Raw genomic sequence first — 20,501 nt, 5'->3', positions numbered from 1 at the left:
TGGATGTAAGTTAGGTATCTAAACGTGTGCGGTAGTGTTTTGTCCTATAAACAATACTGCTCCAATTATCCACACTAACTTTATATCTGTAGAAAATATGTCTCATGGGAGATTCGGAGGCTATGGTGCAGTTTCGATAATGTGTATTAATTCGGCGATTCAAATGTTAACAAAATACGTTATATCGATTTTTTTTAATGACTCACTCTAATTTCAGATTTTAACGTAATTGCTATAACAGTAAACTTGAAATGATATTCTAAACTTATGAGGGTATGAGTGCTCCTTTAAGATAGCGTACTTAGTTTTCCAAAAAAAAAATTTATTCAAGATATTATTGTACCTCAAAAACAGCGACAAACAGCATTTTTTGCACTTTTAGGTTAGAATATTTAAAAAACTTGATGTGATAGAGTGACTCTAAGGTCAGATTTGAATTTAGCGATCCAAAATCTACCGGGTATAACTAGTCTTATCTAATAAGCAAGTTTCACGTCAGACTGTATAATGAGATAATTGGTATTAAAGATCTACCAATGAGCGAGTGCCGTTACTAGGTAGAATGCATCGCGGTGAACAGGGAGCGGCGAGTAGAAACTGCCACGTGCTCTCTCTGACCGACTGGAAGCGGTTCTCAATTGCACTGATGAAAGGCGTAGAGTTAGTTGCATAATTTTTTTCTGCTAATGTATTTCAACTTGCAGCATGTGATAAGGAGTCTTGCTTTTATCACTGGAATTAAAGAGAAGCTTACAAAATAATTTTTTTTGGTTTGATTCCTTCAAGAACTGCAAAACCCATCAAAAATCAAAGTCCTAAAAAAGCCCTTTAAAAGCATTGACAAGCCCAAAAGTCTTTATAAACATTACAGAATTTCACAATTCGTTCGTAATTCACAGAATTTTTGCAGTACTTTTGAAGGACTTTTAAAGCACTTCGGCAGGCCATCTAGAAGACTTTTAAAAGACTTTAGTAGGACTTTACAAAACTTTCGATATTCCTTCAACAGTCCTTCAAAATATTGCAAAATTCCAAAATTTGTAAGCCATTCCGTGTTTTTATTAAATTACATGTAAACTCATGGTTTTCAAATACTACTATCACTGATTTTTTGGTATACAATTTTATACGCTATAAATTTTATTTCAGCCTTTTCCTGCTTAAATTAATATTTTTCAAATCACAGACGTAAATATTGAATCCAAAATAAACCAAACGCTTACGGTAATGCGCCATTTGCCGTACGTGTTATAAAAATGCCTCGAGAAAAAAAATTGGTGCCAAAAGAAAAAGTACTCATCGCTAGATTCAATAATATCAACATCGAACCATAACTTTCACGCCATTAATTTTTTCGAGGCTGCATCTAGAAAAATTATCAAATTCTTTACCCGAAAAACTTTCAAAAAGTGTTGCGGAGTTCGGCGACCTCCTTCGTCAAGGAAGGGCTGGATGCTCCTGCACGATTCGGAGACACGCCGCAATGACCTTGGCCGACTGCCGATACGGAGGCGGTTGGCAGCTTGTGAATTTCGTCCGCAGCCTCGGCCAGCTCGTCGAGCGTGCTCTGTCGCATGACGCGCAACACGCTCTGCGACGCGGGTGGCAGCACGTCGATCCAACGGACCCTGAGTGCAGCTTCATCGATGCTGGTGCCGGCGAATCGCCTCATTTCGTGCAGCACGTGCGACGGCTTTCGACCCTCGATTTGCACGTCGTTGAACAGCGTACGTAAACGCTGCTCAGCGGATTGACCAAATCGCGCAACTATCTGCGCCTTCAAGTGTTGGTACTTGCCTTCGGTCGGTGGCCTCTGGAGGACATCCATGAGGTTCTTCGTCATGGTGGCATCCAGTGCGGCGACGACAAGGTTGTAGCGCATTTCGTCCGAGGTCACGTTGTGACAGGCAAACATGGTCTCCGCGTGCAGGATCCAGCCGTTCGGGGAATCCTTCCACACCGGGGGACGTTTGCACGCGCGCGCCGCGCTGGCATTGTTTGCTGCCACCTGTTGCTGAAGCTGTACGAGCGCGTCGCGCTGGGCCGCCAGCTCCTGTGGCGTAACTTGTCCGTCAGCACCTGCGCCTGTCGGCAATACGCCGATTTGCACGTCCTCCATAGCGGCAACTTGCTTCTCCAATCTCACTGGCACTACTTGAGATGGATTTCCACGGGCGACAGTGGTGACGGGCTTGGGCTCGAGGGTCACCTTCTCGCGAAGCTGCCGGGCGTAAGCGCGCGTAATCAGCCGCGAGCCTTTGTTCGATCGCACCGGTATTCGCGACACCATGCCGAGTGATGGACGCGCACCACGTACTGAACCGACACTTTTCACTCCACGTGGCCGAACACAAATCCGCTTGAATCCTGGTAGGATCGTCACTGTAGGATTAGAGCGGATGTGGAAGACGGGTACTGAGCACAACGGGTTTGATAGAAAATATATTTATTAACTAACTATGAACAATGCCGAGTTGTGACGAGAGCGAAATGGGCAGCGTGGTTCAAGCGTGCGATAGCTGCGGCCATGAGTCTCGGCTCCCCCGGCGAGAGCCAAGTTCGCGATCCGAGCGTTTGTTTCCGACGACGTGGGAGCTGCTGCCGTCTGGTGTCAGGGAGCGGAGACTGTTGAGTCCCCACACATGTAATACAGATTAAAATGGATTCCAATAGGAAATCCACTCTGGAAGGACACTTACGGTGGAAGACAAAACTCAGATTCAATATCCAGCATTTATTGTTATTACAATGTATTTACTTTTCATATACTATCAAGACTTAAATTTTTTCTTTTCCCACACCATCAATAATTCACTAATCTTTCTATATAATTAAAAGATAAATCTTCTCTATCTTCTTTATATTAATTTATAGAAAATTCTACAGGAAAAGGGAAATGATATATTATATCATTCTTGATAATTTGTGCATCAGGATCTTTGTATTCTTCGTGGTAATCTAACGTTTCTTCTGAAATGATTTCTACATCGTGATATTCATTCATCGAATCTAATAAAATATTTTTTATATTTTCCGCTAACTGAGTTTCTTGATAAATAGTTAGGCTATTAATCAGTAATTCCAATGTTTGAAAGTGTGCCAGCAATGAAATGATTATATTTAAAGGATTAAGTCTCATCGTGAATACTACAATTGTATTAATTACTTTTGGGAATAGATTGTGTTACTGAAATGAACAATAAACATTAGCTTACCTTTTTGATGAAATAGAAATCAAGAATAAATTATTTTATTAATTAAAATTTGAAAATATTGAAGAACTAAAATTAAATAATTTTCCGAATTACGTCCGTCTACTAAAGACATAGAAGTTTAATTGACATCTTATGCTTACAAAAACTTGTATGATATTTATAGAACATATATATTTCATTTGATAGTATTTTTAAGTGTTTGCAACTCTCACTCTTAACATATGGATAAAATTAAAGAATTTAATAATATCATTTCATTTGGTTCAGTTTTGATATTTATTTTCCATATAATATATTAAATTTGATAATTGAAACACCCTACTCTTTTGTACACAAACGTTTTATCGTACTATAATTGTAACAGTCCTGTCTATGAGCTAGTTTATTATTTCACTGTATCACTGCAACCTGTCAAACTCATCTATCTGTTTACATCAATTAGTATCTTAAACGGCGCCACCTCACCTATTATTCGATTGCCTTAGTACGAGAGTCTAATTTCATGACCATATAAGGAGCGTGAAGTCACAGATTAATAGCTATAAATATAATGATTTTTCTTATTTGAATAAAATATGTTAATTAGACGTAATTTTGATATAACAAAGCATTTTTTATATAGAATTCAGTACATAGATTTAGAATGTAATAATACGAATTGTGTTTAATTATTAAATAATAAGGTATTTTAATATGCAAAGTTAATTCTTTTATTAGAATATGAATATTAATTATTAGAAAAATGTAAATATTCCATATTCAAAATGAATATCTGAGAAACATGAGTAAGAATTGGTTTCATTAATAATAGGTTAATAATAACGGTTATTAATAAATAATAAATCAATAATTTATTAAAATATTAAGTTGTATATAGAACGAAATCATTAATTTCATACGTAATAATGATAGCTTTGTAATTTATAAATCTTAGATAATTAAGTCAGTAATTGTGTTATAAGATTATAGAAAAAACCGTTACAAATATGAAAATTTGTTATAATTCAAATGTTATTAACTGATTTGAATATTTCTTTTTAGAAATTACTACTAAAATTAATAAACGATAAAGTTATGTAAAAATTTAATATTGTTAATTACATTAATTAACTTTATTAGTTAATAACTTTTGACGATACTATTTGTGATAATTGTAAATTACACTCAATCGACCAATAACTAATTTTGTAAAGTTTACATGTGTTGAAAGTTTAGTATTGATGTTTATTTACTTGTAAATTAAGAAAATTCATTGTTTCTCGAAGATTCGAAAACTTCTCGAAGAGAACTCTCCTGTAAAAATAGGCGGGAAAATCTGTGTATAAATACGCCCACTATTGCACAGGCTGGTATTCACTTCTAGCCCTGCAAAGTGAGCGCATGAGATTGAATAAACTTGGCTAATACCTAAGTTCTTTCTCTCATTGTAATTAACTGAGCAAGACCTTTCGTTTCCTATAATTCGAGTTCAACTTATAGAACATCTCACGCTATAAGAAACTTGGGCCGAATTATATCCTCTACAAGGAAGACTTTAGCTCTGCTTATGGGACTTTCCATAGAACTTTACTCATATTCGCATATATTTGATTTTGCAACGGTAGTCGATTCAATTAATCGAACCGTTCGCGATTCTGAATTTCGTGCGTTAGTTCTAAGTTTTGAGAGAGAGGGGGGGCGCGCGATCTTTCAAATTAGCAGTTACGCCTCAGCTGTTGTTACGAGAGGATATCGCCGGATTTTTATTTGCAAAGTTTTTCTCGCCTAGTGATAGTTTTACCAAGAGTAATTACACGCGCGAGTGCAACAAAGTGATCGGCAGATTACAGCATCACGGTAGCAGCATATTTGCAGCTGATAGGCGGTACGAGACAGCGCAGCCGATATAACAGTTCCGGAGGCAGTTGATACATTTTATTGGCATCAACAATTACGGCTGATCACCGTAATTGCACCGCAGGGTAGGAGCACCTCCCTTTATTATCGCGTGTCAAAATATATTTATTATTTTGCTCAGCCGCGTTAGCGTTGATAATTTTGTATTCGCGCCGAGCGTTAGATCGCGCCAATTTTCGTATCTTCTCTCTCTCTCTCTTTATCATCGAAAGTGAATTAATTGTAAATCCTATTCGCGTGCGTCAGTCTTTCGGCCCGACAAAGACTGTATAGATTTTTTTATGAATAAACTTTGTTAAACTTATTCGCCGATTTCGTCATACGATTTTCCTAATAGTTTAAGAAATTGAGATAGGCTTAGGTGTTAATCCTATTACGTCTAGGGGATTAAGCGGAGAAGGAGTAAAGTCGCTCACACTTCAAACTCATCGTGTGTCACAAAGCACGTGACTTAAGGTGAGTTCAACTCTGCTTGATCGAAGACAACCAAGTTAAGTCAGCTGACGTTAAGGCGAATACACGTACTAACATACGTGTTAACGGAGCGGCGGTTTGCTCTGCATCGTGGGAGTTTGCTCTTATATAAATTTCCCATTTTTGCAGATTAATCCCCCCGTTACAATTTATCAATTTATTTTATGGACAATTAGAGTAATTTTACAAGAAACGAATTCTTACTTATTAACGCGACTAGACCACGAGAGTACAAATTATTATTTATAAGTAATACGAATATCACATAATATTCTACATATAACTACTAAACAATGTTTTTGAAATCAATTTAAATTGTTCATTTTTCATTTACTTTTATATAAACGGTTTTAAACTGATTAGAAAAACTTTACACAATAAAAACAAAATTATTTTATTTTATAATTACGAGTAGATTATCATGGTGCATATATAATTATTATTATAATTATTCAAAATTGAATATTTGACCACCCGCGTTCGAAAAAGTTGAAATAATATTATACAATATTAATAATCAATTTACTTCTTTCTAACATTTTAGTATTGCAACAGCCACCGAGTACTGAAAATTAGAAAATTTATATAAAACCATCGCATTATCTACTCATTAGATACTAATTTTTATTAATAAGAGTAGGTTTACCCTCTAAAATTATTTTTTATTGATAATTTAGAAATTGAAGAATTTTATTTTTCTATTTTCTTTCTAAATAGAAATATCTGTTAAAAATTAAGCTATTTTTTTACTTCTCTAATTCATATCAATTTTTCAGTTTTTAACCTATCAAAAATAGGGGTTGCAACCTCCAAATGTCAAATATACTAGAATTTGTTAGACTTTTTATAAGGATTATTAGCCATATAAAATATTGATTAGGAACAAAATTATTTGAAAATACTGATTTTGTGGGTGAACTTTGACAGTGGATTTCATTCCTTAAATATGTTTCCGCCTACAGAAAAAAACTAACTTCTTGTTTTTTGATGTACTAAAATATATACAAAACTTAGCAAAATCGATGAGGTCGGGTCAGTGTACATTCATTGTAAATACTATTTATGTAATGTTTATGTAAAACACTGAATTGACGAACTGGTGAGTACATGAAGTTCTAATTTTGAACTGCTTGCGAAAATGTATGTAAGGCGGTTTCTATCGTTTTCGGACATCAATCTTTTTCGAAATTTGAGATTAATATCACGCTGGACTAGCAATTGCTTGATACATCGTTGTATTGTTCCATAAAGTATTTATTCGTAACATAGATTTTATGCAAGTTTAACAGTTCTTGCAGACACTCGCATAATTTTGATGTTTTTTAAAAGCATGAATTTCGGAATTGTATGTGCAATGTTTAAGATAAAACTTCTGTAAAAAATATGTTGCAAGACGTAACAATAGCATGTCTTGTTGTTAATGTTGGAAGTCCATGCCATAGTGTCATGAGTCTTCTAACAATCAAATCATTTAGGCCTTGCCTCTTTTTTGTTCATTGCAAAATTTGCTTAACTTAATTTTGCTACCAAAACTTTAAAATACAATTAAAATAGATAAGCAATGTATGTTCTGGGACACAAAGAGGCCGCACGATGAAGGTGTCGCGGTATCACATTACCGCGACACCTTTTTATCGCGATAACGTAAGACCCCGTGCTGAGTGTCTAAAACGCATTTGATGTACCTTTTACGAGTCATTCCAAACCAAATTGAAGGGGATGGAGTTATTTGGCGTGAAATAAATTCTGCATTTGAAAAACGTATCATTACTGCATTCATTGCCAATCAAGAACATACAGATATAAAGTCATTCTTAAAAGCAGCAAATAAACTCTTACAATTACAAATACCAAAATATCTTCCAATCCATAATGCTCTAAAAATAAATAAAGAAATATCAGCTCAATTTACCGTAATAAAGGATATTGTAAAGGATATTCAAGTAAAGTATTTCAACACCGAAAATTTTTCCATTTATAGAACGACAGATCGTAAATTATGGTTTACAGAAAATATTAAAGATGTTATACTTAAAAATTTAGAAGAATTTCAAGAAAAAGATTCCGGTTGGACATTAAAAACTATCATCGGTATTTCTGTTAAAATAAATAAATTTAATCCTTTCAAACTGGCTCATATATTCAACTACAAAAACAAATAGCAGATAAAAAAGCACGTATCAATGTTCAAAATATAGATAATGAATGTTTTAAATGGGCTGTGCTTGCCTGTCTTCATCTAGCTAGATTTCATAGCGAAAGAGTTCAGAATTATACGCCCTTTGCGAATGAATTGAAATTCGATGATATAAACTTTTCTGTTGAGGTAAAGAATATTCCTTAATTTGAAAAATTGAATAATATTTCGATAAATCTATACATACTAAAAAAATACGGATTCAAATTCGAAGTCTCACCCTATTATATATCAACTTTAAAACAAGATAAGCATGTCAATCTTTTGTTACTACAAAGCGATTATATTGATGAGAATGAAACAGAAAAATCTAATAGATCAAACTACAATGATTATTTCAAGTTAAAATTCCACTACGTATGGATTTGTAACGAAAGCTCTTTCGTTAACCAGTTTTTAAGGTGGGCAAGTGAGGCGCACTCGCTCATAGCAATCGAAGCGGGAAAGGAGAAAAGGCAAAGAATTAAAAGTGGTTAGGGAATTATACACACAACAAAATTCGCATTTAAACAAATCTAATTCAAATCCAATCAAAGTTAAATTACACTTAAACTTCGCAAATACCGCATAATGATACGAACTGTTATAATCAACTATTACAAATCTTAGCCTAATGAACACAACGGTGTTGCTAACACGTCTTAATACTATAGAACACAACAGTGTTCTTAATACCTATTATAATAAAGAACAAAGAACAAGTTAACTAACTTATCGCGCTTACAAATCTATACGAAATACAACGCGCGTCGCCCGGCAGATGACCGCCTTGACGACAAACTATCTTAGGCTACTAAACTAAAAAAGATCGCCTGGACGATTTCTATTTGAACGATTTATGACGCCAACCGTAATTAGGTCAGGTCGCCGGCGTGTGCACGCCTTGCTATCTACCTAACGTTCACAATTACGCGCTGTGCCATATCGTTGAAGAGAGAGAGAGGGAGAGAGAGAGAGAAATTAACTTGCGAGACTTGACTTTCAATGCAGGAACGAGAGGTCTGGCTACGCCCTGCGCACGATGTTGTTGGCCATCACTGGGCAATTCGTGCAGGCTTCTCCGGGTAGCGTCCCGAACAGATGCTGGAACAAGGCAGTCGTCCTCTGTCCTCTCGGTTCTCCTCGGCCCTTGACGGTGTGTGCGTTCGGCCAACCCTTTGTCTTCAACTGCACTTCTACTTTGCACCGCTAACGTCTTAAAAATAACTGGTCGACTGGAAAATTTTCTGACTGTGCTCTCGACTCACTACCGTCTGTGTCGTTTGTTTTCCCTTCCGCGATCGACAGCTTCTTTGTCGTTCTTTCTCTCTCCCCACTTGACCTACTTATTAGTTCGTGACGCGCGCCTGCATAATCTTGTGTAGGGCACGCACGCCCTTAACTCTCTCTCTCTCTCTTTCTAACACCTCTATACTTTGTCGCCAGCGTAACAGCTTCGAGACGACTCGGTCTCGCTCGGCAATCTCCGTCGGCTGAAACAAAGACCATGCATTAGGCGCATTCTTAAATGCACCTAACGCTGATCACCGTGCTCTGCCGAGAGAGAGGGAGAATTGGGGACAATTCCGACGAGAACAAGCTTGCTCTCGTCACAGATTAAATTTTATCTGCTCTTGTTAGAAGTCAAGTAACGAAACATGCAGTACAAATTTATCTATGTGAACGTTATCTCCACTTTTTCAATAATAAAGAAAAATTGAATTTTCATGAGACAGATTGTTCAAAATTAAATAAATACAGAGTTCATATACCTAATATTCCTCTTCTGAAATTTAATCATTACGATCGAAAAGCAATGGTTCCATTTATTATATATGCTGATTTAGAGTGCTTACTGAAACCAGTAAATAATGGACGATCCTTGCAAGATTATGGAGCCTTTACTGTGGGACTTTATATAAAATGTACGATGATTCTAAATCAATCTTTAAGATGTACAGAAAAAAATTGAATGAAGAACAATCACCCGCACAATGGATTATCAAACAATTTCAGATTTTGTTAGATGAAATAGATCAAATATATAAGAATACTATACAAAGAAATGAATCTTTCGTGGCGCAATCAAATGGATTTCAAGATGAGCAAAGTGTGTCATATTTGTAGAAAATATTTTCAACGTCATGAAACAAGAGTTAGAGATCATTGTCATTTGAGGGGCCGATTTAGAGGTGCTGCACATGCATCCTGTAATTTAAATTATAAGAATCCTTATTTTATACCAGTCATCTTCCATAACCTTACTGGATATGATTTTCATTTTATAATAAAAGAAGTAGCCACTAGCTGTGATCTTGAGGGAAATGTGACTGTTCTAGCTGAAAACAAGGAAAGATATAGCTTTCACAACCCACGTGGACGGTAGTACTAGAAATTTTCGATTTATTAATTCGTTTCGTTTTATACCATCATCTCTCGAAAAACTGGCTTCATACTTAACCAAACTAAATATCGTAGAGCATGAATTCAAAAAAGATAAATATACAAAAACACAAATAAAAGTATTGAAGAGAAAAGGCGTTTTTCCATATGAGTGCTAAAAATAGATTTAAAAGATTAAAACAGACTCAATTACCACCTATCGAAGATTTTCATAGTCGATTGATAGATAGCAACATCTCTGAAGCTGACTATGAGCATGCACAAAAAGTGTGGAATGCATTTGACATCATTGATTTAGGAAAGTATTCTGATTTATACTTAAAAACTGACGTATTACTCTTGGCCGATATTTTTGAAAATTTTCATAAAACTTGTATGGATGCGTATCAACATAAGGACCTACCTCTTTGTTCTGGACATAACACACCACCCGGATCAACACAAAAAAAACTTTTAACAATACTGTATAATAAAGAACGGTATATCATATACTATAGAGCGCTAAAGCAGGCTATTAAATACGGACTCAAATTAAAACAAATACACAGAGCACTACAGTTTAATTAAAAGCTGTGGTTTAAAACTTATGTAGATTTGAATACAGAAAAAAGAAAACAAGCTAAAAATGAGTTTGAAAAGTTATTCTATAAACTCATATATTAATGCAGTATACGGAAAGACTATGGAGGATGAAAGTAAGTGAAAAGAAGTTAAATTAATTAGTGCATGGAGTGGTGCATGGAGCAGAAGCACAGATCGCCCAACCCAACTTTCATAGTAGTTCAATCTTTGATGAAAATTTAGTAGCAATACAGTTATCATGGACGTCTATTAGTATTAAAAAACCTAATATATTGGACTTTATGTGCTCGATCTCTCAAAAACATTAGTATATGACTTCCACTATGGCTACATAAAAGAAAGACTAGCTCATAAAGCAAAATTACTTTATACTGATACAAATAGTCTCTTATATGAAATTTAAGATGTTGATACATATGAAATAATGAAAGAAGATATCAATACCAGGTCTGTCCGGAAAGTATCGGGCCTACGTTTATATCTTCGCGCCATAGTGTTAGAGCGATATCTTCCGGACAGAAACGTCAACAGTAAAGCCTCATGAATCTATTGGTTACTTACTAACACCTACCGGACGTATAGTTCATGCGCAGTGTGTCTTTGTTTACAGTGCCTTTTCGGCATTTGTCAAATTTTGATATTGTCAAAAATGACTGAAAAACAAGATCAACGAATTTGCATCAAATTTTACTTTCAACTCGGAAAAACGAGTTCGGAAACTATTGAAATGAAGCAAAAGGCCTTCGAAAGCGAGTGTATGAACAAAACACGAATAAAAGAGTGGTATAAACGGTTCAAGGATGGTCGCACTTCTGTCGATAGTGATTCTCGTTCCAGCCGACCTTTGACGACAAAAACCGCAGATAATATTGAGCGGGTGCGACTTGCAATCGAACAAGATCGTCGTATGGCTGTGCGAGAACTAGAAGAAGACCTTGGGATACCAAAAACTATCATTTCAGAAATTTTAACCAAAAATTTAGGAATGAAACGCGTGTGTGCGAAATTCATCCCAAAATTGCTCACAGCAGAGCAGAAGAACATTCGCTTAGAAATCGCTCTGGACAATCTAGAAATGGTCAATATGATAATAATGTGCTTAGAAAAGTTATTACAGATGATGAATCATGGGTTTATGGTTATGATCTTGAAACAAAACAACAATCTTCACGGTGGAAACATTCTGAATCGCCAAGACCAAAGAAAGCACGTCAAAGTCGGAGCAATGTTAAGTCAATGTTGATTGTTTTTTTCGATTGTAAAGGTGTTGTACATCACTAATATGCACCAACAGGTCAGACAATCAATAATGAATACTACGTTCAAATTTGGAAACGTTTGCATGATGCAGTAAGAAGAAAACGGCCGCACTTTTGGGAAAGTGGTGACTGGCTTCTCCATCACGACAATGCACCAGCGCATTCATCCAATCTTGTGCAGCAGTTTTTGAGCAAACACAATATCGCATTGCTTCGACAACCTCCATACAGTTCCGACATAGCCCCTTGTGACTTTTGGCTGTTTCCAAAACTAAAAAAACTACTCAAAGGACACCAATTCGATGACAAAACAACGGTTGAAAACAATGAGACGAGTGTACTTAAGGCTATCCCTATAAGTGAGTTCCAGGACTGTTTTGAAAAGTGGAAACATCGATGGAACATGTTATTCAATCAAGTGGGGATTACTTTGAAGGATGCCGCCCACCAGATGATAAAGAATAACGCTAGCACGAAAATATAAAGGTAGGCCCGATATTTTCCGGACAGACATCGTAAATTTGATACATCAGATTACTCATAAAATAATAAGTTTAATATGCCGTTAGTTAATAAAAAAGTTCTCGGTATTATGAAAAATGAATGCAATGGTAATATTATGAAAAAATTCATTGGGCTTCGAAGTAAAATGTATAGTATACTATTAGAAAACCATCAACCAATAAAGAAAGCAAAAGGCGTAAAAACACATACTGTCACAAAAACAATAGATCATGAAGATTATCGAAACTGTTTATTGAAATTAGAAATTATTATGCGTGAGCATCGCAATATATGAAGTGTATTACATCAAGTAAGAACGGAAAGAGCATAGAAAGTAGCACTAAGTCCATATGATGATAAACGATGTATATTCGATAAAAATCCTGATACACTTCCATGGGGTCATTACGAAACTATTGAAACATCAAAGCTTAAAATCAGCAGTGCGGAACAACGAAGGAAGAGGAAGATCATAGAAGTGGAAGAAAATCCTCAAGATACTTTTACAACAAGTAGTAGAGATGACTGTGTAGAAAGCAATACCAAGAAAGTTGTAAGCTTCCTCCACCTCCGATAGAAATGGCTCAGGACAGAGTAGCAATAGTGGGGAGGAAGAAGGGTCAGTTAAGAAAAGATTTAGGACAGAATAGTGACAGAGTGGGGGACAACAATAGAGTGAGGGACAACGGCAGACATGGCGACTCAAGTCGAAAGAGTAGCACAATGGAATCGTATTAAAAATTACTGAAGTGGGGATAAGGCGAAAAGAGAGGGAATTAACGGTGTCTTGAGTTCTAAGAGAGGGGATGCATAGTACAAAACGGAGAACACACTTCAGTCCATCGCAGTTATTCAGCAGCAGCTTCAAGTAACAACAGTAGTCTCTTCCAAGTTATCCTCTTCCACTTCTAAATTTTCTCTTGAAAGTAGGTTTCTTATATACGAGTAGCTCTCTAACTATATCCTAGTAGTATTAATTATTGATTGATTTGTTTTTATTTATTGTAGAATTGATTTTTCAACAATCAATAAAATAGCGAAATCAGCTTTCTTACCAAGAAAGACAATATCGCAGTTAGAAAATAACTGTCTCTATATGGTTACAAAATTAAGATGGTTAAATACTCGCTACAGATTTAGTGTAATAATAACAGTAGATGACGAATTTGAGGTATTTCTACCAAAGCGAGTAAGCTTAGCGTTAGAAAAAGATTAAGATATGTTACAAAAATTGTACGAGACCATGGAGAAAAAAAAATTATTTATACATCATCGAAAAGGCTCAAATTTTCAATTTAAAAATTGAATTAGTATAATATTTAAATGTATATATAGATAAATTTATATTTTAAATTTTAATTATGTCTTTAATCCTAATTTAATTATTCCTTCAAATCCTTTTTTTTTTTGGAGAGGTTGAAGTAATTACTTATGCGTTCTTTCTGCCGAGTTTCGACTTAGTGTAAAGGTCTCATAAGCAATGTTAGTAGTGGAATCACCTCACAGGTGAGAGCGTTGGTTGGGGCTCTCACCATTCCCTAACAAAAAAAAATTAAGAAAGAGAGAAGGGGCATTTCGGCGGCTCGAAAGGCGAAGTAGTAGGGTTATATTCTAAAGTAGCGATAAGATGTTAATAGGAAGCCCATTCTGTTCGAAGCAGTGGTAAGAAGAAGAAGTAGTAGTAGAAGCTTAGCCATGCCAGCTATAAGAGACAACAGGAGATCTCACTCCTCTTCTAAGCATGTATGGTTTGCGAAGAAAGTTAAAATACATTATCTTCCATACGAAGAAAATGACTCTAGAAAAGGTATTTGGGAGCAGATAGCACGAGATCACGAACGTTTCCAAAGACGTATTGCTGAATTGAATAAAGTTATATCACGAGTATTATTCAAGCTTGGTCCTATATTAGAAAATCATCACACTATATATATGTTAAATAAAATGGAAATCTAATTTAAAGTAGAGGGAGGCGGTTGTGGCTGCTCGAAAACCAAAGTACTGGGGAAAGGCTTTAAAAGAGCTGTGAGCCTCGAAGAGCTTCATTCTGTCTCAAGAATCGAGTAGTAGTAGTAGTAGCAGCAGCAGCAGCAGCAGCAGCAGTAGCAGTACCAACAGCAGTGAGAGCAGTAGTAGAATTAGTAGTAGAAGTAGTATAAGAAGAAGAATACGTAACATTCTAGATCTCTTTACCTACAGCAAGATGAATTTTGAAATGTTGAATAACATTGGAATGAAGCTTTTCGATATACTTCCTGAAAAAAGTGATTATGAATTGCATGAAGATGAGAATTATCTAATAACATTCATGAGACAAGATGAATCTCGAATTATTCTTGAACTCGATTGTGAGTTCGAAATTGTTCTACCGGACCGAATGTCAAGAGTGATAATTCATCATTTGGATCTTTTTATTTATCTTTCTGATAGAGTACAAAAATATGCATTATTCATTCAATATCATGGATGTGATCGATTTCAAATTAATATTAAGTAAAATGTATTTGTATATCTTATTATATCTCAATAAAGATTGTATTATATAAATTTATTTTCTGGAGAGGTAAATGAGTCATTAGTGTTTCTATTAAAGCAGGTTCGAATTGTTTTAATGGACTCACTAGTGTCAAATATAAAAATGGAAGTACCTCACAGGTAAGAGCGAAGGTGGGGCTCTTATCCTTAAAATAAAAAAAAAACAATGTAATATTTATAAACGAAAACAACACTATCTATTTAAATACAAGCTAGATACATATAAATTTATATTTGTAATTCATTGTTGTATAGTCTCCTTATTTTTCCAAGAATTGTGAGTATTATCAAAGCCAAGCCATTTTACGAAGACTTCAATACCCCGTCTTCTGAGAATTTTTTCTACAGGATAGATATCAGGATACATAGCTTTCTGTAGTTCTTGCTCATAAAAACCACCAACAATGGGACTTTCTTGATAATCTAGTAGGTGATACGTTACAGGTTTAGTTCTCGAAATACGATGAATAGTAAAAATTTCTGTAGACCAATTAGGCGTATATCGTTTTTCAAAAACGTGTTTAGACTTGCTCACTCGCACTTTATATCCTACCTGGAATTTCGGTTCTTTGAAAAAACGATGATCGTAAGAGAATCGTGTCAAGACCTGCATTTCATTTTGTTTAGTCACGTCTTTAGGCTTCATATTTATTGTGCGATGTTTTCGATTATTATAAGATTATATCAAACTGGGGAGAAAGTCAATCCACTTATAATTTCCTATTAAACTGAATTTTTTCCACATAATATTTTTTAGCGTTCGATTGAAACGTTCACAACTTGATGCTTTAAGATTACTATAAGTAGAATAAAAGTTTATTTTATATTTTTTCATTAGACTTTGATAATTTGTATTGTAGAACTCTTTGCCTCTATCCACTTGGAGATTTTTAGGAATGTATCCCTTTTTCAATACAGACTCCATTGCGTTAGTGACATCTGAAGCATTTTTCTGTTTTACTGGAATTCCCCAAGCATACTTAGAGAACGTATCTATAATAGTTAATAGATAGAGAAAACCTTTATTCTCTCTAGAATAGCTTTGGATCTCAACAAGATCAGCTTATCGCGTCTTATCTATTCCACGTATATCGACTTTTCGATGAGGATAGTTTCGACGTGCTGGTATGTGTAACTCATCCACCACTCTTTGATGTTTCATTTTCAATCTATTTGTTAAAATTGATGTAAAAAGTCAAACGGCGTAATTTTTATTTCTTTCTCCTTATTATTATAATTTTATTAAGCCTTTCGTTGGCTAATAAAATCTAAATTTTTTTTTACAATACATTGATTGTAACACTCGCACTCGCATCGTCCTTCAAAGAAGTGTATAATCCATTAATAAAATTAATCGCGGCAATAATAAACAAAGCACGACATAGTAAATAAATAAAAATGGAAGACACTCTAAAAGAAGGTGAAAACTGGATATTGCCGCTCCAAGAAGAAGAAATTAACGAGTATCTCGAGCAATTGGAGCTAAAGAAAAACGGGAGTAAGTTCTCGCGAGCTGGATGTTTGCAAAATTGGTTGCTAGGCGATTACTCTGCAGCAGATTTCGTCGAAGTTGGCAACCTACACAGCAACCCAGCAAGAAGGGCATCCCTACGCTCAGAGCTGATTACGTTCATCTGCGCGGAACATACAGCATCTGAAGAGGAAGGAGAGCACCCGTTATCCCAGTTGATGCAAAGTGTAGAAGTCATATCGCGGGTACAAGAAACAGCGATAAATGTTACAGATGTATTAAACAATGGCGGAAATGGTAATAGTGATAAGATATTACTATAACGGCTAATGATGGCAGCCAGTTTCAACTCCCGCCTGCATTCGCTGTAATGACCCAGGACCTCATCTTCAGGTCCCGAGAGAACAAAAAGAAGCTCGAGCTGCTAGACTCGCTAAGAGTAAATGTATCAATTCTAATAACGGTGTTAGACAAGATATACAATAATTGCAGCAATGTTAAGAGTCAACTTGATGACTTATCTGCAAGAATAAGCATATTGGAAAATGTCGAAAACAGGAATGCACAGCAAGATGATGCGAACCATTCGAGTGAATTACGGCAACAAGAGAACACGCGCAGGAGCGTCGCATTTCAAGATACCTTCTTCTAACATTATGACACGCGATTACTTCAAAGTACTCCAGCTGGACCCGAACAGAGGCCCACGGGGGCCATCGGCAGGACCCCCTACCGGACGCTCCCTTCCGGAGAGGGTGAACAGCATCAACTTAATGGAGTTGATACTGAAGCGGATAACCACACGCCGAGTACGTGGTCACTTCAACAAACAACAAGCCCTTGGTCGACTCTAAGGGATGTTGGTCGCATTGTCCGGGGATGGAAACTGAAGTTTTCCGGAGAGGGCAACGCGAGTATAAACACCTTCCTGTCTAGGCTGGACAATTTGAGGAACGGTGCAGGACTCGCAGAGGATGAAATGCTCTTAGCAGTTTCAAAGCTACTCGTCGATATCAAAGCTACTCGCCCTTACCTGGTACGAGGTGATGAAGGAAGAATGGCTCTCCTACGCTGAATTTGAAACGGACGCACGGGAAAGGTTTGGAACCAGCGTGCATTAATAACAGCGACTGATGAGGGAAGTATAAAGCCGATATCAGGGCCCAGATGAACCGGTCAATGTATATATTACTAAAATGATGGACCTGATCAAACGACTGAACCCACAGATGGCGCATGAACGCCAACTAGACCTGTTGCACGCTAACCTCCTGATTGATATTCAGAGCCAAGTGCGTAGGTCCGAACTGAGCTCCATATGTGTCCTGAATACGTTGGCTACAGCGGTACAGAACACCTTGCACCAAAGAAAGGTAGAATCGGTGGTACCTGACCCCCAGTCGACTCTATACCCGGAGTTAGCATACCACCCTCACGCCGATGGGAGCAAGGGCCGCAAAAGCAAAGTAGCAGCAATATCCAGCGATAAACCATAGGTTAGTGTTAGGTTAGATCGTATGGAGAAAGTGCTGGAAAAGGTAACGCACCAGGTCGTCTATACACCGACGTCATCGGAGGCGACGCCTGGTCCAAACATTGAAGCGGTAGATAGCATGAAGAAAGCTCCGCCAGCTGATATACTGAACCAAATGCTACTATCCCTCAAAGAAATATCAGAAGGGATGAAGCACAATTTTGTTAAAGGAAACCCAATCTCGGAGGACCGCGCTAAGAAGCAAGAAGCCCCTCGAAAGCGGGAAAGAGATTTCACTGAACCACTCAAGTGCATTAAATGTGGATTGCTGAGGTACAGTAAAAAGTACTGTCCCCAATGTAATAAGGGAAACGAGGAAAGGAGTGGTCAGGAGGGGTTGACCCCACTCCTTCGTCCCTTAAAACAAACCCCGTGAATAAGACCTCTCGGCCCTCATCAGCACAATCAGTACCGCTAGTAACGAATGTGCTGAGCGATGGGAGCGAAAATTTTTATATTTGTGCTAATGATGTGAACGTCGGAAAAGTGAACGCGGACAAAGGGGGTATTGACGATAGTAAAGCCCAAGACCATAGACCGGCCGTGGTTGTGGAGAATGGATAGCCCACGCCCTCGGAGGCGCTGGTAACGGCAGATAAACCGTCAAGGTATACTCCCGAAGGACCTCCAATAGTCCGAACCGAGGTGGTTGGAACGGATGATGACGTCACTTTACCACGCGAGAGCACAGTAGCTAGCGCTATGGTATGCCAAAAGGAAGGCTGTGAAGCCGCTGAATCAGTTTCGCTATACTACCTGGAACAGGAAACATGCTGGTGACAGCCGAGGTAACAGTCTCTCAACAGGCAATATTCCAGAAGACCATCAGTGAGGCCTTATCGCAGACCCCCGTGGAACTGGGATGTGCGGTATAAATTGAGCACGAGATTCGTGTGAAACGAAATCGATTAAGCAGCGCTACTATCCAGTATTACACAAGATCGAGCAAGAAATGCATAGATTGGTAAGGGAAATGTTAGCCCAAGGGGTGATCGAGCCGGCAAATAGCGGCTGGTCGAGCCCGGTGGTTATGATACTCAAGAAAGACGGCTCATATAGATTTTGTATAGACTTTCGAAAGGTCAACAAGGTCACTGAATCAAACGCGTATCCCCTACCATTTATGCATGATATATTGAGACGTTTGCGAAACGCACGCTATATCTCCACGCTCGATCTCAGTAGCGCGTATCACCAGATACCACTCAAACCCGAGTCTCGACCCATCACTGCTTTTACCGTGCCCGGATTGGGACACTTCCAGTTCATAGGAATGCCATTCGGTCTCTCGTACGCCAACGCCACCTTCCAATGGCTAATAGATAGCGTGATCGGACCTGAGCTTGGCGATTTCGCCTTCGCCTATTTGGACGATATCGTCGTAGTGTCGTCCAAATTCGAAGATTACTTGCGGCATCTTAGAACCGTGTTGGATAGGTTAAGCCGAGCCGGGCTCTCGATTAATCGAGAGAAAAGCGTCTTCTGCAAGCCGGAGGCCAAATATCTAGGTTTGCTGATTAACCGAGAGGGTATCAGACCCGACCCCGAAAAGGTGCGCTGAAATCCTTGAGGGCTTGAGAGAAGTCGATCAAGGCTGGACCACCCTCAACGCCCTTCAACGACCCGTATACGCCTAATTTGATGCGTATACGGCTACAGGACACCGCCCCAGTGACCTGAAACACTGGAGGAAGGTGGTGTCCCGTCGACGCCAGCTCGCCGCTGTGCTAAAAGAGGTCCAGCGTCGTCACCGCCAGGCCGTCGAGGGCTCGGTTGGTGATCCACCTGCAACCAACGTCCAGCCTCCGACTATCAGGACTCCGGAAGTGGGCCCGACGGCTGCCATACACCAGCACCAGCGGACGTGCGGGGTGAACCTAGTAGTGAACTTAAACAGCGGCAGCGTAGACCAGGCAATCGAACCCATCCATATTAACCTGGTGGTGGGATCCACGACGACGTGGACCCCCACGCGGACGAGATACCCCCGGTGGAAAGACCACTGTAGTCTGCACCCAATCGTCGAGATGGGTTGCCATTGACCCCTAGGGAGCGAGGGATCCCTCGAGGTACCATGTCTCGTGTGCAGTGGGAGGGCTGCAATATATGTCACTACCTGGAAGTAACCCGCACGGACCGCTGTTCACGTGTCCGGCAACATCCGGAGCTCGTGAACGAGAGGCGGGACTGGGAGGCGCGCGGACGCCCCAAGCTTGACAAGGAGGGTCGTAAAGAGACCCGTGGACACCAGTGATCATCCTTGTGAAAGGTACTTGCCCCGGTGGGCAGGGCGGGTCCCGGATCATATACGAGCAATAAAAACAATATACTTGCGACATGATTTTTCATTGCCTTTTATTCACCTGACCTCGACGGGAAGAACGCAAACGAGGTTTCAAGGACCCCGAGTGTCCAGACTGGAAGGGGGCTGTGACGGTAAACGTCTTGTTTG

General features: G+C 38.2%; 1 protein-coding gene across 4 annotated transcripts in view; it reads left to right on the top strand.

The window, feature by feature from the left end:
• LOC131668403 (protein white) overlaps window positions 1-20,501 on the top strand; it is a 625,545-nt gene that overhangs the window by 492,185 nt on the left and 112,859 nt on the right. The gene's annotated exons all lie outside the window — the stretch shown is intronic.

This window comes from Phymastichus coffea, unplaced genomic scaffold (assembly GCF_024137745.1).
Source record: "Phymastichus coffea isolate CEN01 unplaced genomic scaffold, Cenicafe_Pcof_1.1 PCOF00006, whole genome shotgun sequence".
NCBI lineage: Eukaryota > Metazoa > Arthropoda > Insecta > Hymenoptera > Eulophidae > Phymastichus > Phymastichus coffea.
Note: the sequence above shows the minus strand (reverse complement) of the source record. Positions and strands in the feature narration are given on the sequence as shown.